Consider the following 18,671-nt stretch of genomic DNA (forward strand, 5'->3'; position numbering starts at 1 on the left):
ATGTAATTCCCTCTTGAAATCAATTCCAGTAGGTGTCTCATTAATTTTTCCGCTTTGCTGGTTTGTTGTTACTTCGTTTTTCTATTTGTTTGTGGGTTGTAGATGGTGATGTTGTATATAGGTGTGTAGTTATTAAAAGGATTTTCATAAACCCAACCAAAGATACTCATTTCCACTTAGTCAAGCATGAAGTTATCAGTGCTAGATTTACATTGTTTTCATTGTTTTTGAATAAAAAACCATGGGGAAATTATCTTCAAAATAGTAGAATGGACAATATAACATATTTAGATGTCAAAAAGTTACATATAGGATGGGAATAAAATGTATTTCCTCTTAAGTCTTTTATCTTCATTAATTTTTCTGGTCTGGCTTTATATAATCAATGTCAAGACCAACAATATTAAGATTTAGAAGTTCAATGAGAATGGTATTGATTTCTGAGTTGTTTAAAATATCAACATTAAAATGTTAACTTAAAAAAATAATATTTCCTTAGCAATTATTACATAAATCTTCTCTGGTATTTTTCTCTTAAGTTCATATCATTGTATCCTTAACATATCCAGAGACAAAAGATTTCCAGTGCATGTTTTTTGAGGATGAAAATTAAATAATTATATATTCTAATATTATGCTTCCTACATATAAAGCTTAAAATAGGTACGATTTAATTAATGATCTGATTGGTAAAATATATTTTATTTTAAGAATTAAAACTTAAGGGGTGCCTGGTTGGCTCAGTCAGTTCAACGTCTGCCTTCAGCTCAGGTCATGATCCCAGGGTCCTGGGATCGAACCCCACATCGGGCTCCCTGCTCAGTGGGGAGCCTGCTTCTCCCTCTCCCTCTGCATTCTGTTCCCCCTGCTTGTGCTCTCTCTCTCTCTGTCAAAAAAATGAAACCTTTATTTATTTATTTTTTAAAAAGAATTAAAACTTAAAGATCTCTCTAAAGAAATAAATTGAAACGTGTTTCATGTACGGAAAGTGTTGAATTGCTGTATTGTACACTGAAACTAATATATTAACACTGTATTTTAACTAATGAATTAAAATAAAAACTTAAAAAAGAAATGGAAAGTTTTACAGATTAAACATTTTACATTATTGAAAATAATGTAATTACTGGAAATACGTTTGGGTGGAGCAATATATATATCTTTATTATTTATTTCATGTTTCTATATATCTCTGAACTTCTTAGTTAACAGTCAGTATATCTCAAGCCTTCACACTGTGGATTAAGATACAGTTACAGCAATGCTATTCCTTGTGTCTGAGAAATTATTTCCTTATCTAGCTCATCTGGTAAAAGAAAATACATGATGATAAGTCAAGAAATTTAGAATGTGGATGCTAATATATGATAAGCCAAAAATGAGAATAGAAGTGAATTGATGACAAGCTAAAAGTACTTTCTCAGTATATATATTTTTTATATGTTCCAAACTAATACTACTTTGAGGAAATATTTACAAATATGCAACAAGTATTTTATCTCCTAGACCAAATTTATCAACTCACCTAAATCCATTCCAGATTGTTTGAGAAAAAATCACTACACCTACCAAAGGCCAATCTACACAAAGAAGCTTGATCCCGATATCTTTTATTACTTAATGTAGCACTCTAGAAACTTACAGTCTTGCTCTCCAATTGCATGGACTCAACATTTACTAGCTCCCACATATTAAGAGAGGAAAAGAGTGAAAAAGGGAAGGAAGAGGCAACAAAGAAGAAAAAGGAGAAGTCTACCCCATGAAGCCCTATCTCATCTCCATCAATTGCTCATATTAAAAATCTTGGTCATATTTGATTCCTAAACTTCATTTCTTCCCCCGCTCAATCTCCTAACTGACCTTGTTTGATATATTATTGAAATATATACCAGTTTTATTAGGTATTACCATTAATTCAGCCACCATCCAGCCAGCCTCCATTTCTTCTAGACTAAGCAATTGCAATAGCATCCTAACCTTTCTGCCAACTCCATATGCTCTGTTATCCACTCTCTAAAGAAACCACAGAGAGCATTATTCTATTCTTCAAATTTTCAAATGTTTCCTTGCCTGTTTTAGAATTCTGCATTTGCTGTTCTCTCAGTGTTTCTCCCTTCTTTGTGGTTGGATTTTTTTTCTTAGTATTCTAATCTAGCTCAAATGTCTGCTAATTTAAGAAACTTTTTTTCCTGACTATCCTAAATTATTATTTCATCAACCTATATTGGAAAGCATTATTTTAGGTTCTTGTGAACACTTATCATTATTGGAAATTATTTTATTCTATTTTGTCTCTCAAAATACAAGCTTATTTTGAGCAAGTACTTTTCTGTTTTTTTCATGTCTTACATATACACCCTGTAATGAATATTTTTTTTTTAAACATTTTATTTATTTGACAGAGAGAGAGAGAGACTACAAGCAGGGGGAGGGACACACAGAGGGAGAGGGAGAAGCAGGCTGAGCAGGGAGCCCGATGTGGGGCTCTATCCCAGGACCCTGGGATCATGACCTGAGCCGAAGGCAGATGCTTAACCGTCTGAGCCATCCAGGTGCCCCATGAATATTTCTGAATATCTGAATTAATGAATAAATTGATGAATGCATTTAATTTCCTAATAATATTCATAAATTATGAACAAATAAGAAACATATTACATTGAAACATTGAAGACTAACTTTGTAAACTATTTCACTTTATTGTTGGTCAGGCATACAATCAAAAATCAAACAAAAAATAGAACAGAAATTGGAAGTTTTAAAATGAATATTTCGTGCATGAATCATGCTTGAATTGCTCTAGACTAGATCATATCAGTAAGAAAATTAACAGTTCAAAAGTATATGGATTTTATTTATTGCAGTAATATTGATAGACCAATTAAATAAAGCATCTGGCCTCCAAGCATTATATTTATTCATTTATTCATTTATAAGTCAATTCATTTAGTAAATATTTACTGAGTATTATCATGTTCTAAGTTTTGTGCTGTAGAGAAAGACCTCATTTGAAAAGAGGTAAATATGACATATATCATGAAACTTAAATCAAGCAAGAATTCTAATAAATATAAAATTCAATAATACTTTTCTTGTAGGAATATATTCACTACTCATAAAAAGTACTAAGAATAAGATGTGGTGAGAAATAAGATTTAAGATTTAATTGTTAATATTTTATCATAAACATCAACAGCATCATCACTAGAAGACAGCAAGATGATGAGAATGACTACAGAAGGAATGTTCATAGGGGCTACTTGACTAAACAATGTTTGAAATCCAATCCCAATGTCAAAAGGTATAATCCAAATGTATATTAGAGGCATTAAGAACAGAATACACAGTATAGAAACAAAAAAATTATTATTTAAAAGAAAATCAAACTCTTCTAAAACATGGATAAGAAGTACATTGCAAAATCTTGTTATAGGAGACTGTCTTCTCTGATCTAAATGAAGTCATGCTTGACAGAGTGGTATTTAAATGCATTTTCTAAATTTCTCTGGGTTAATTATCTGTGAGGTGCACTATCTTCCTGAAATAACATCAAAATTTGAAGATGTTGAAGATGCCTCCTCACATTTGTGTCTTCTGTAGTTATCACTGTAATCGCATTGGTAAATGTTAAAAGTTAAGATATTTTTGTACAAGTCAACAATTCAGAATCAGCCTTTTTGATGAAATGAGTATGCAGTACCTGTCTTTCCATTAAAATATGTTTCATTTATTTGAGGTCATTGCTGCTGAAAGTGTTTATTGCAATAGGTAAGTGTTACAAATGGAATAATACACATTTACTTGATAAAAAGAGTGATTTATATCAGACACTAAGTTTTATGTTTTACAGATCTGGAGCATATGCATCACTGGTAACTTTCATTTTCATTAAATCCCAGGTGATGCCCATGTTCTGATCCATGGACCACACTGAATAGCAAGGTTTGAAGGAATAAAACTAGTGTTTACATAGGGCATTCTATTAGTTCCTATATATGTTACTACAGGAATTCTCATCTCCTATTTTCTTGTACTTATGGCAAAAATATGCAACTTCTGATCCCACTGGCTTCCCACATCTCAAAGCTTAGGCAATGACTATGTCAAATCTGGTTGCATTACCAAATGGCCAGTAGAGACAATGGCATTGATCATTTTTCCCATCACTGAGATCAAAAGTTGTGAAAGGATGAATTCTATGCCTTCCCTGTCCAAGTGATTTTTTTTGTTTTAATCAGAGAACAACCTACATACACTTTTTGAAAGGAGATGCTAGTTTATTCACATTATGAAAAAGTATAAAAATGAGGCTAGTTAGTGGTAATGTTCTTTCAAATTTAACTTCTTACCTATGTGAGAAATATATGCACTGTTTACATATTTCACAAACTACTCAATTAGACATTGTTAAAATCTAGAAGAACAAATTGGAGGTCTAACATTAATTTTTATTTTAAAATTATTATTAATAATACGATTTGTCAAAATAATTACAAAGAAAAAAACTAGGAGAAATGTTGGATCAAATGTGATACTGGGCACATATGAAAGCCAGGAATATACTAACACGAAGAAAAGTAATTTCAAAGAAATAACTAAGGAATTTCTACCATGTCCAAGAAGACAAATATTACTAAATCCACACATAGAGGTACCATATGTGATAACACCAAACACAAAGTAGAATTCTCAACAATAATCAGAGACAAGAGAGAGATTACATATCCACCTAGTATTATCAATTCACTTATGCTAATCTTTAAGAATATAGTAAAATAAAGATCTTTTATGCAAACAAAAATGATAGATTTTACTTAACAGGCCCTCACTTAAAGGATGTAGTGAATTTTTTGCAAAGAAGAGATCGAAACTTACAAAGACTGCATTGGGTTGATGATAGTAAATTTATGAAGTTTTCACTAAATGATATCAAAGAAAACTAGAAATTAATGTTATTTAAACAATTGGAGAGTTTATAGAACTGGGAAAGTATTTTGTACTTATTTGAAAAAATTACTCTGCAATCTGTGGATTGAAAGAAGTATTTTCTATTTTTGTTAAAACAAGTAGACAATTTAAATTATTGATAAGTGCAGTTTTATAAAAAGTGGCTAGAACAGAGGAATTTCAGAGGAGACAGTTTAGCATGTATTGAATAAATGAGTAAATGGGTACACAAAAACAAAGATACAGATTCCTTAGACACGAGAGAAAAAGGTAGTTGAAGAATAGGAATTTGAAATGAGAAAGGAAACTCAAATGTGTGTTAGAATGGCTAAAATTTGAATTAATTGTCGCAAATTGAATAAATACCCATTAGTAATCAGGTAGTCCAACATTCATTCCCCTTCTTTATGAAACTACTGAAATACTGAAATATTTTAGGGGAAGATTTCCAACTGAAACAGTTGTAAAGACCTAACTTATTTAGCATAATATTATCTCTAATGTAATGGCTAGGAAAAAAATGAGCAGCAATTGAATTAATTATGAGGAGATAAGAGAAGATATTAGCAGAAGGCTTCTAAGAAGAAAAGTTATTCCTTTGTGGGTGTGTGTGTATTATAATTGCTTCATATTGTATTTTTGGCATTATATAGAAGTCATCCTTTGCCTCTCCATGGCACTGGTTACATGAACATATAGGGTGATTTCAGTTGTCTTGTGAAGGAGAACAAGCCTTAGGATTATGATGCTATAAAATACAGAGTATCACTGAATTGCTGAATCAAATGTACTTTGATGCTAAACTAGCTCTAGTGGAGCCTCATATAGTTTTGGACTTTGAGTAACCATGTAGATCATAGTTCAACCACTGGCCTGAGTTGGACATAAAGAATGAGCAAAATAGATATTTATTTTAAACCACTAATATTTTGGGTTTATTTGATACTGCAGCATGATCTGAAATTGCTTGATTAATCACAGACATTGGTTTCAGGAGTAGAGTGCCATCTCAACAAATCTAAAATGTGTGACACAAGCTTATCAGTTGGGAATGGAGGAAACGATTTGCAGAAGCTGGAAAAATGCCACTTTTAAGCAGTAGCAGAATATTTGGTAACACCATGTTTCTGAAAATCTTGTGAGGCTGACTGCATGTCCAATTATTTTGTAACTCTAGGGGAAGAGTTCAAAAACAGAACATTAGTGTTTTTGATTGTTATTGACTCAATTTTATCAGGTATTACCAGAAAGAGATAAGTAAAGAATTTGATTGCTGAAAAGCAAAAAATGAAGTGAAGTAAAAACATTCTGGAACTCTGGACCTTGGTGTTATGAGGCTCAAACTGTAGGAGATAATTGATAAGACTTTTAGGAGGCAACACCCTATCAAAACTCAGCATTTTAGAAAAGATAAAAATAAGAGTGTAGCCTTCCCATTTATTTCCAAAATTCCCAGAGGATCCAAGTGCCTCAAGGCAAAGATCAGATTAAGGATATGGAGGACAGTTAAACCTCAAAATTTCATTAACTGGGTTAGAGAAAAATCAGGCTATAGCTTTTCTCCAGAAGCCAGATTTCTACTTATAAGCTTAAAAGTTAAAGACAGTTTAGAGGTAGAAGGGAGGACTATATGTGTGTTTGTGTGTGTGTGTGTGTGTGTGTGTGTGTGTGTGTATAATGTATATACATATATATAATTATATTTTCATACATCATATATTACATATGCTATATATCAGATATGGAAAATTATATCTTAATAAGAACTGTAGGTATGAATATTTGCTAGCATCACATATATAAATTTTTTTAAATTTTATTTTTTTAAATGTTAGTCACCATACAATACATCATTAGTTTTTGATGTAATGATCCACGATTCATTGTTTTCGTATAACACCCAGTGCTCCATGCAGTATGTGCCCTCCTTAATACCCATCACCAGGCTAACCCATCCCCACACTACCCTCCCCTCTAAAACCCTGTTTGTTTCTCAGAGTCCGTAGTCTCTCGTGGTTCGTCTCTCCCTCCGATTTCCCCCCTTTCATTTTTCCCTTCCTTCTCATAATGTCCTCCATGCTATTCCTTATGTTCCACAAATAAGTGAAACCATATGATAATTTACTTTCTCTGCTTGACTTATTTCACTTAGCATATTTTTTTAATGTTTTACTCTAAAGCAAGTACAAACCTGGAATAACAATAGTAAAATTTTAAAAATGTTGTTATTTGACACTTTTGCCCCTTCCTTCAAATTCCTCTAATTGGACATGAGTTTAAAAAGTTGAACAGGGGCATCGGGGTGGTGCAGTTGGTTGAGCATCTGACTCTTGGTTTCAGCTCAGGTTGTGATCGGGGTCTGTAGGGTCATGAAATCGAGCCCCACATTGGGCTGCATGCTCAGCACAGAGTTGCCTTGAGACTCTCTCTCCCTCTTTCTTCCCCGCCACCCCCCTGCTCTCTCTGTCTCTGTCTCTGTCTCTCTCTCTCAAATAAATAAATCTTTGAAAAACAAATTTGAACAAATCCAAGATAGGCACATTCCCTCAAGGGAAGCCAAGAAGCATCTCCTTGAGTGTACAGACAGGACCGTAGGAAACAATGCATCGTGAAACAAATCCTATAGAGCAGAATTAAGAGTTTTAATCAATAAATATTCACCAACACTATTGTAGGGCCTGCTCATAATGCCTATTTATCAGAATTTCAGAAATGCTATAGTCCTGTGACTATTGAGGGCCTTCTATTCCTCCCTTTCTGATAATGAGAAAGATACAGATATCCAGACCATATTTCACCATTGAATATATTGGGAATTAGTGGAGGAAAAGTAATTTATCCTTTAGTTCATAGTTTGTTCAGTTTAAGAGCCACAGCCAAACCTGCTATTGAACTTAGTAAACAGTACACCAGCATTCTAGAATTTGAACTGAATAGAGTGACTGAATGCATTTTTAGGTTGCTTGGTCTGGGGATGATTGATTGTGTATGAAGTGTTAAAAGAAAAAAATGCACAAGAACATGGATAAACAAGTAATATTCACCAAATAATCTGTTTGACTCTCTACATTAACCAGTCCTTTTTCTTTTTTTTTTTTTTTTTTTTAAGATTTTATTTATTTATTTGACAGAGAGAGAGAGCACATGAGAGGGGGGAGGGTCAGAGGGAGAAGCAGACTCCCCGCTGAGCAGGGAGCCCGATGCGGGACTCGATCCCGTGACTCCAGGATCATGACCTGAGCCGAAGGCAGTCGCTTAACCAACTGAGCCACCCAGGCGCCCCTAACCAGTCCTTTTTCATTTAAGTCCTTTGGCATTGAGTGCCAGTGAAATATGAGGCAACGTGGTTGTTTGGTACTCTGAAGCTTATTATCCCCCTGACACAGTGTATGCTGAGGTCACCTATTGACGTGCTAGTATCACAATGAATCCATCTATCTGAGTCTCTGGGAGACTTCATAGTATAAAGGACCCTCTCAACCATGGTCCATAGTTCATACACTGGACACACAATTAGGGAGAGAAATGAACACTTAATCCACTGAGAGTTTGGGGAATGAGGTCCTCCATAGCATAACCTAGATTATCTGAATAATAAACGCTTGATTGACTGAAAAATATATACATATTGAAAGACAAATTAGTGATCCGTGCCCATGTTCTCTTATGTTCTGAAATCAATCCTTTTTCCTAAACCATGTACATGGATAATCATTGTGTGGGTACTAGTACTGAAATCTGAGAAAAACCATGCTAAATTTAGGCAGAATTGTTAACTAATTGGAATTAGGAGCTAATTTAAGATGTGAACTAAATACCAGAATGAAGTACAGATGTGACAAAGGATAGCTGGTATTTGCTAGCCTTAAACACCATCAACTCTACCTAATATTTATATTTTATTAGAAATGGCATGATAAAAAATTAATATAAAGCACCACTCTAAAATTTGGAAAATATTAAAAGATAAGTCACCTGAAAAAAAAAAAAAAAACTGTTACCCTAATTCAAATAAAAGAGTCTCTACATTTTTGTTCATATTTTTATTTTATAAATATATTTTTCATGTTGTCATGTTCATAGAAAATTCTTTAAACATAAAGTGTGATTTGTCATATTCCACAAACCAGATATACAATAATTTACATAAATAATATACTTTTTGGAGCTAAAGGGGTGGCATACAATTAATTGTTCAGCAACATATATATATATAATTTTTCTGAAAATCACTATACAGAAAATGTTCCACATGATTCATATTACGTCCTTAAATTAATTAAAAAATATCACTACTTTTTATGATTATTGTAACATATCAATAAACTGCTTTCTAAAGAATGGAGCTATTCATGATGATACATCTTTTTTAGATTTATTCTTTTTTTGACAATATATTGACATACTTTTGATGATAACATTTCATCAGGTCCTAATAATCTGAAACTGAATTCTATTTGTCACTTCTTTGTCTCTTCCTGTCTCTGTCTCTCTTTACACAAACACACACACACACACTCATTGTCTTATCTTTCTCCTTCCTTTCTATCCACTTTCCCTTCTTTCCTTCCTTTCTTCTTTCTCTTCTTTTTTAATTCCTTCTGTCTGTGAATGCAAAAAGCCTTATATTCTTTATATATATCTAAAAAAGTATGTCTGCTACATGCTACCAATCCTAAACCTGCTCTAATCCTGATTAATATTATAGTAGTTTCTCAGAAGAAAAAGCCAGGTATATATTTTGTAAACAGTACCTCTTTATATATCCTTAACTATAACAAAACTTACTAGGATTTTTTGTTGTTGTTTTATTTTGTTTTTTCTCTATGTCTCTTAGCTTGTGCTCCTTATAAAATAAGGCTTGGGTTCAGATAATTTAGTTAGAAAAGCAATCACATGTATCAGAAATGGGTGGGGCTGGACAGGAAAAAAAAAAAAAAAACAGGTCAGTAGAGTCAGGTAATCCAAGAGTAAGCTACCACTCTCAGTTATCAGGAGGCAAGCCTGCAGATGAACCTCTTAGGAGCTAGGTGAAAGCAATCCAGTGTCCACTAGATAATTTGGGCTCTTGTCCTCCATTGACTGAGAATTGTCTCAAAGAGTCTAAGCATGTTGTGCATAATAGTAGTGAGTACATACAAAATATATTTAAAATCTGTATATCTTTTTCATTAATGTCTTAAATTAACTCTTGGGAAAATTTAAAATAGTATGTATGACTATGATATAAACTTTGTAAATAAGATGAATAATGTTTTAAGTTGAAAAGATATAGCCAATGAAAATTTTATTTTTATAAAATATTTCAGAAATATTCTACCTGAAGAAGTCAGAGAAATTAGTGCATCAGTCCTTTCATCGATGATTCAAGGGCTATAGTGGTTTAAAATGATATTTAACATGCTAATAATAAGAGATTTAGTAGTGTAAATTACCACAGATTTTTTATTTTTTTATTTTTTGGAAAGAGGGTAGTCTTTTTTTAATCAATTTAAACTAACTTCCTCACAATTTTCCGTTGGCATATTGATTGGCTTGCAGTTTCACTCCTGGTATAGCAAATCAAAATGGCCTAGATCAGAGATTCAGTATAAGTCACTCTTATCTCACATTAGTATGAATAATCCTGTTTGTTTTAATATCAAAGGCAGAGACATCTAATTATGATTCTTAATGTGAAATTATTTGAATTAGAAGAGTAATTAAAGAATTATCCAAACTTGGGGCGCCTGAGTGGCTCAGTTGTTAAGCGTCTGCCTTCGGCTCAGGTCATGATCCCAGGGTCCTGGGATCAAGCCCCACATCGGGCTCCCTGCTCAGCGGGAAGCCTGCTTCTCCATCTCCCACTCCCCTGCCTGTGTTCCCTCTCTCGCTGTGTCTCTGTCAAATAAATAAAATCTTTAAAAAAAAAAAAAGAATTATCCAAACTCAATATGTATGTTCATTTCCCAGGTTTCTAAAACAAAGTCAGTATGGATAAAAAATTACTGGAGAGATTGGTAACAGAAAAATGTTGACTACTTGAAAGTGATTAAATATAGTTAAAGAATAATGTGTATACAATTTGTTGCAAACCAGGTAATACTATGAAGCCCAATTCTAAACTATGAGACTAGATTTACAAATGATTAATGTGTACAGTAAATCACAAATGATACTCAGTCATCCATTGATCATAATAACATAAATGCTGTGTATATACCACTTTCTTTAATATACCTATATATTTTCTGAAACAGGAAATATTAAAATCTCAATTATGAATTTTAAATAATCCCCAATCAGATAAATACTATGTTTGTAAAGTCAAAAATATAGGAGCAAATATAGCTCTTGATATTTAAGTATGAATCTTGACAGAGGACAGGGTGCAAATTATTGCCTTACATCTATTTAGTTGTTAGACTTTTGTGCAGAGTATACAATAGGAAAAGAACCTTGTTTCAGAAGTATTTAATAGATTTTGAATAACATGTTGACTTACCATTTGGAATATGAAAGCAATAAAAGAAAAGTAATAGTTTTCTTCACATAATGAACACATAGTTTTTAACTGTATTTATAGATAAATTCCAATTCTTACTCAAATATTCATGGACAAGATGCTACCTTTAAACTAATGAACTTAAACATGATGTGCATTCAGTATATACGGTTTGCATTAAATGTAGTAATGTAGGGTGCAGCATACCAATGGAGAGACAACCACTCTTAGTCTAGTTATGGGCAAGAGTAAGAGGTTGATATTCACTCTTACTACTATGATTTAATTATTTCCTGGAAGTTACACCAATTCACATTAGAAGAGATAAAAATTTTCATTATCAGCAGTTGACATAATAGTCTACCTTTCAACCTTAGAGAAATCAATTGAAAAGCTATTACACCTAGAAATAAGAATCACTCAAGTGCCTATTTACAAAATAAAAATACAAAAATCAATATTTATATAAGTTATTCATCCTTTAGATATCAGTTTAAATATCATTCTCCAGACAAAATTTCAAGTAAACTCTGACATTACTTTCACACCTTCCACCTTTCCTTCAAAATGTTATCATCATGGTAATATAATGATTTATATAAGGGTTTCATAAAAATTATAAATTTAATATTTCAAACAAAGTACTCAAATAATTTTTTAAATGTAAGTGTTTTTAAAGTTTACCTGAAAGAATAATTCAGTGCAAATAGTTAAAAACATTTCTGTAAAGGAAAATGAGAAGTGAATGGTTACAACCAATCAATTAAGTGTATTACTACCTTCACTACTTAGAATAGTGTGATACTGGCTCAGGAACATAAAAAGATCTCACATAGCAAAAACAATTATAGAATTGTAATATATTTACCACATTACATATATTATATATATTATTTACATTATATATTATATAATTTATCACAATTATATAAAATGTGAGTAAATAAGTGAGAAAAGAATACTGCTTTGAATTTCAATATCTTAATTTTTTAATATAAATTATTTTTCCTTAATATTATAATGTTATATACAGATTTTTCCCAAGCCTATAAATGAAAACAAATAGTTTTAAATAAGATGTCAAATTTAAAGTATGACATAGTATTCTCATTAATTGAAATCCAAATTGATATTAAACTCATTCTGGTCAATTTCTACCTGTTTTTGTCAACTCAACATTTTGTGTCTTCTGTCCAGTTATCATTTAAATACCAGCAGTAGTGCTATGAGTTATCACTAGTGTATGGGCAGGAAGTGATTACTCAAAGGTAATGGCAGGTGAAAGTCAGGACAGAGGGCCAGTATTTCTTGCCATGTTTCACACACACACACACACACACACACACACACACACACACACAGCATGACAGTCCAGGTACTGACCAAGGTCAAAAGCACTATCACCACTTCTCTAACACATACACATACACATGTAAAAACAATTCTCCCCAGAAACTTCTTACCATTTTTTACACATTTTGATTTTTTCTCTGCAATATTTGTAATACATTGATCTTAAGAAAAAAGCCAGTGTTTTTGTGCACATTCAGAACCTTGGCAAGAAAAACATTTTGGCCTTATCTGAAATGAGTATTGCAAAATTTACCTTCTTTGGAAATTACACAGTTTTTTCAATTTGTTTTTCTCCAGTAGGACCTCAAAGATCATTTTAAGTTGCAGTGACACTATTTTGTACAGGCTTAAAGCTGTCTTTAGGAACCAAAACCTCTTTTTTTTTAAATTTTTTATTAACATGTAATGTATTATTTGTTTCAGTGGTACATGTCTGTGATTCATCAGTCTTACACAATTCACAGCGCTCACCATAACACATACCCTCTCCAATGTCCATCACCCAGCCCTCCCATTCCTCCCACCCCTTCCACTCCAGCAACCCTGTTTGTTTCCTGGGATTAAGAGTCTCTTACAGTTTGTCTCCCACTCTGGTTTTGTCTTGTTTCATTTTTCCCTCCCTTCCCCTATGATCCTCTGCCTTGTTTCTCAAATTCCTCACATCAGTGAGATCATATGATACTTGTCTTTCTCTGAATGACTTATTTCGCTTAGCATAATACCCTCTAGTTCCATCCACGTCATTGCAAATGGCAAGATTCCATTTTTTGATGGCTGCATAATATTCCATTGTATATATATACCACTTCTTCTTTATCCATTCATCTGTTGATGGACATCTAGGCTCTTTCCATAGTTAGGCTACTGTGGACATTGCTGTTATAAACACTGGGGTGCACGTGCCATTAGGATCACTACATTTGTATCTTTGGGATAAATACCCAGTAGTGCAATTGATAGGTCATAGGGTAGCTCTATCTTCAACTTTTTGAGGAACCTCCATACTGTTTTCCAGAGTGGCTGCACCAGCTTGCATTCCCACCAACAGTGTAGGAGGGTTCCCCTTTCTCCGCATCCTTGCCAACATCTGTCGTTTCCTGATTTGTTAATTTTAACCATTCTGACTGCTGTGAGGTGGTATCTCTTTGAGGTTTTGATATGTATTTCCTGATTGCTGAGTGATGTTGAGCACTTTTTCATGTGTCTGTTGGCCATTTGGAGGTCTTCTTTGCAGAAATGTCTGTTGATGTCTTCTCCCCATTTCTTGTTTGGATTATTTGTTCTTTGGGTGTTGAATTTGATAAGAAGAACCAAAAGCTCTTAAAAACTTAGTATGTGCCCCTAGACAGACCTTGGGTGCTCTCAATCTTCATATGTCATTGACAGGCCATGCCACTCACTTTTTTTTTTGCCTTATTTTCTAATATTCAGGCTTTATATAATTTTTCTGATGCACACTTGCACAACCCTATATAGTAAAAAATAAATATATTGAATTATGTAATGGCTTTCAAAGCCTCTGCCTAGAATTAACAAATGCCATTTCTCACCATATTTAATTAGAAAAAGCAAGTCACATGGTCATACCTAACAACAAACATGGTAGGGACATTGCATTTATACTTTGTGCAATTAGAAGCAATAACAATAACAACATAGAGTTGGATGAGCATTAAACTGAGGTGATAAAGATAAAATGAATTGGTCCTGGTGCTTAGCATACACAATATGGGTCTAATTTTTTTTTGTAGTATATCATATTTCCTGACTTTGGTTTATTTTATGAATTCTATCAAGGAACCATCATTTTTTGGTTTTGACGCCCTATTTTAAATTTCTTACTTTTTCCTCTTGTTTTATTAAGGTATAATGGACAGATATAGCTTGTATATGTTTAAGGTGTATAATCTGATGATTTGATATATATGTACATTGTGAAATGATCACCACAATCAAGAAAATTAATATATCCACCATCTCATATAGTTTTGTGTGTGTGTGTGTGTGTGTGTGTGTGTGTGTGTGTGTGGTGAGAACCCTTAAGATGGACTCTCAGCAAATTTAAGCAATACATATTGTTAATGATAGCCACATTGTTATACATTAGATCTCCAGAAGTTTTTCATTTGCATAACTAAAATTTCATACTCCTTAACCAGTATTCCCATTCGTCCCTTATTCAGCCACTGACAACCACCTTTTTACTTTCTGCTTCTATGCTATTTTATTTATTTATTTATTTTATCAACATATATGAATGGATAAAGAAGATGTGATATATATATATATATATATATATATATATATATATATACACACACACACACACACACACACAATGGAATATTATGCAGCCATCAAAAAATGGAATCTTGCCATATGCAATGACATGGATGGAACTAGAGGGTATTATGCTAAGCGAAATAAGTCAATCAGAGAAAGACAAGTATCATATGATCTCACTGATGTGAGGAATTTGAGAAACAAGGCAGAGGATCATAGGGGAAGGGAGGGAAAAATGAAACAAGACAAAACCAGAGTGGGAGACAAACCGTAAGAGACTCTTAATCTCAGGAAACAAACAGGGTTGCTGGAGTGGAGGGGGGTGGGAGGGATAGGGCAGCTGGGTGATGGGCATTGGAGAGGGTATGTGTTATGGTGAGCGCTGTGAATTGTGTAAGACTGATGAATCACAGACCTGTACCCCTGAAACAAATATGACTATTTTAGATTCCATGTATTCCAAATGAGATCATAAAGTATTTGTCTTTCTGTGCATGGCTTATTTCACCTAGCATAATGACTCCCAGCTTCATCCATGTTGTTGCAAATTGCAGGATTTCCTTTTAAAAAATAATTAATTTTTGAGCTATAATTGATATATAATATTGTATTAGTTTTATGTGTACTGCTTAATGAGTGCAGATATCTCTTAGGTCCTGATTTCATTTTTTGAGTATACCCAGAAATGAGATTGCTGAATAATAAGGTAGTTCTATTTTTAATTTTTTGAGGAATTATTCTATAAGTGTAAGTAACCCTAATGATGCTGTTTTAAAATTTTCTCCATTAGAAATCTGGACTCCAAATGTTTAATTATATCATTTGTGAAATACGACCAAAGTCTTATGGTCTGCTAGTTGGTACCATTAACCCAGAACAACTTGGTGGCAAAGAGATATTAAAATGATAGTCTGACATTATCTTCAAACTTACAAACTCAAGTTCTCTGACCATAGAATCAAGTCATCTATAACTTTATAGTGAATGCAAAGGTATTTATCCATTTACAGACCTAATTAATGATTGTACGTTTTCCATAGTTTTCCATAATGGCTATACCAATTTACATTCTCACCAATCATATTAAAGCATTCCCTTTTCTCCACATCCTTGCCAACACTTTTCCTTTGTCTTTTTGGTAATAACTATTCTAACAGATGTGAAGAGATGTGAAATGATAGAGCCTTGTGATTTTGATTTGCATTTCCTGATAATTAGTGAAATTGAGCATTTTTTCAAGTCAACTGTTTCTTTGTTGATTTTCTGCCTTGGTGATCTATTCATTATTGTAAGTGAGGTATTGAAATCCCGTCATTATGGTATTGCTGTCAAATTCTGCCTTCATATCTAGCAATATTTGCTTTATATATTTAGGTGCTCTGATGTTGGGAGCATATGTACTAATAATTGCTATATCTTCCTATTTTTCTTGATCTTTTTATCATTATATAATTACCTTCTTTGTCTCTAGAGACAGTTTTAGACTAAAGTCTATTTTCCCTCATAGAATTATAGCTATCCTGGTGACAGCTTTTCAGATTCACAGAACTGATAAGGGAATCTTCGTGATTATGGTCTGTGCTTAGGGACTCTAAAAAATGGGAGTTATTTGGCGTGGGTTAACATATTACCTATTATATACAACTGTAAAAATAGTAGGCAGCCTGTGGCTCCTCATATCACCATTGAATTTTGTAGTCCATGTATTTGAGGGTGGTTAGTTTGACAGTCTCTTATATTTACAGTTCTGATTCTTCCAGCTCTATGGAAGGAGATTAAGTATGGTGTTTTTAAAAACCCACAATCATTAATTAGGTCCGTAAATGGATAAATACCTTTGCATTCACTATAAAATTATAGGTGATTTGATTCTATGGTCAGAGAACTTGAGTTTGTAATTTGAAGATAATGTCAGACTATCATTTTAATATCTCTTTGCCACCAAGTTATCCTGGGTTAATAGTACCAACTAGTAAAACATAAGATTTTGGTCATATTTCACAAATGATATAATTAAACATTTGGAGTCCAGATTTCTAATGGAGAAAATTTTAAAACAGCATCATTAGGGTTATTTACATTTATAGAAATTAATGGAAGGTTTAAAAATATAACAAATATACAAATTGAAAAATGCATTTTTTTCTCACCATGAATCAAATTTTATGTATTTTTGTCTCAAATCTTATATCTTAATAAATATTCTTATATTTCTGTTTTATCATGAAAGTTTTTAAATTGTCATACTGCTTTGAATTTTCTCTCACAGCTTCAAGCTTCACCTGAAAAATAAACCTTTATCTTTAAAAACAAAAACCTTTCTATTTCTACTGAGGCTATAAAATGCAGCCTTGCAAAATCATACTTTGTCCAATATTTTATTTACAAATACTGATAGAGTTAGATTGATGGAAAGATAGATACCTACATACATAGATACATAGAGCCCTCCAAAAAACTGATAGCTAAAAATGCATTGCATTTTTAAAAACTAAGAATTTGGGGGGATTACAATTTTTGGCTTTTAGTGTCTTACATTTATTTTTCTTGGAACACTTGTCTAAATATTAACAAAAATATTTATTTACTATGACATACACAATTTATGAAAGATAAATTACTCTCTCATTTTCTCTTAGAAAAATAATGCTGATTTTCAGATTTTACACTTAATTCATAAATAATATGTGCATCTTTCTATTGAACCAATTATTACAAAGTGCGGATAATGTGGGCTGAATCAAATAAAGAATAATAATTCTTTATGTGGACAAAGACTGGATTTCAAACCCTCTCTCTACCACAAAAATAATCATCCAATGCATATTGTTGGGGAATTTGCCTAACAATCTGAAAAAACATATGAATTTATAACTTCTACTTTATACCAATTACCTGTAACATACTAAGCATGTATTAAACTGCAAATTAAAAAAAACCATTAGAATATTATTTCAAATATATTCTAAACCTAAATGCAATTGCAGTAATAATAAAAAGACTCATGGAAATACATTTTAATACATACAGTTTTTACATTCTGTACTTGTCATTTATGATAAATATAAAACAATAACTAGAAAATGAGATCAGCAGTCAGAAAACTATGGTCTACAGACCAATTCCAGTCCATTGTTTGTTTATGTATTACCTATAAACTTAGAAACTTTTTTTACATTTTTAAATGTGTTTTTTTAAAGATTTTATTTGTCAGAGAGAGAGAGCACCCCTGGGATCATGACCTGAGTTGAAGGCAGATGCTTAATGACTGAGCCACCGAGCCATCCCACATTTTTTAATGTTATTTAAAAAAGAGGGGGAGCATAACTCACTACTCCTTAAGTGTAAGCTGTGTATACTGACTTCCCTCTAAAGAGTACAATATGGAAATGGGGAAAAGAGCAACTTCACAGTGGAGAAAGCTGACAAACACTACCTTAGCTAAGTAATCAAGGTCAGCATAAATAATCATAAATCATGTAGGTAGTGTGTACCCTTGATATGACACGATGAAAATGGCACTTCACCTCTGTGATCATCCATTCCCAAATCGGTATAACTAGTCTAATAATGAAAAAAATATTAGACAATTTCTACTACAGGA

Source organism: Halichoerus grypus, chromosome 4, assembly GCF_964656455.1.
Source record: "Halichoerus grypus chromosome 4, mHalGry1.hap1.1, whole genome shotgun sequence".
NCBI lineage: Eukaryota > Metazoa > Chordata > Mammalia > Carnivora > Phocidae > Halichoerus > Halichoerus grypus.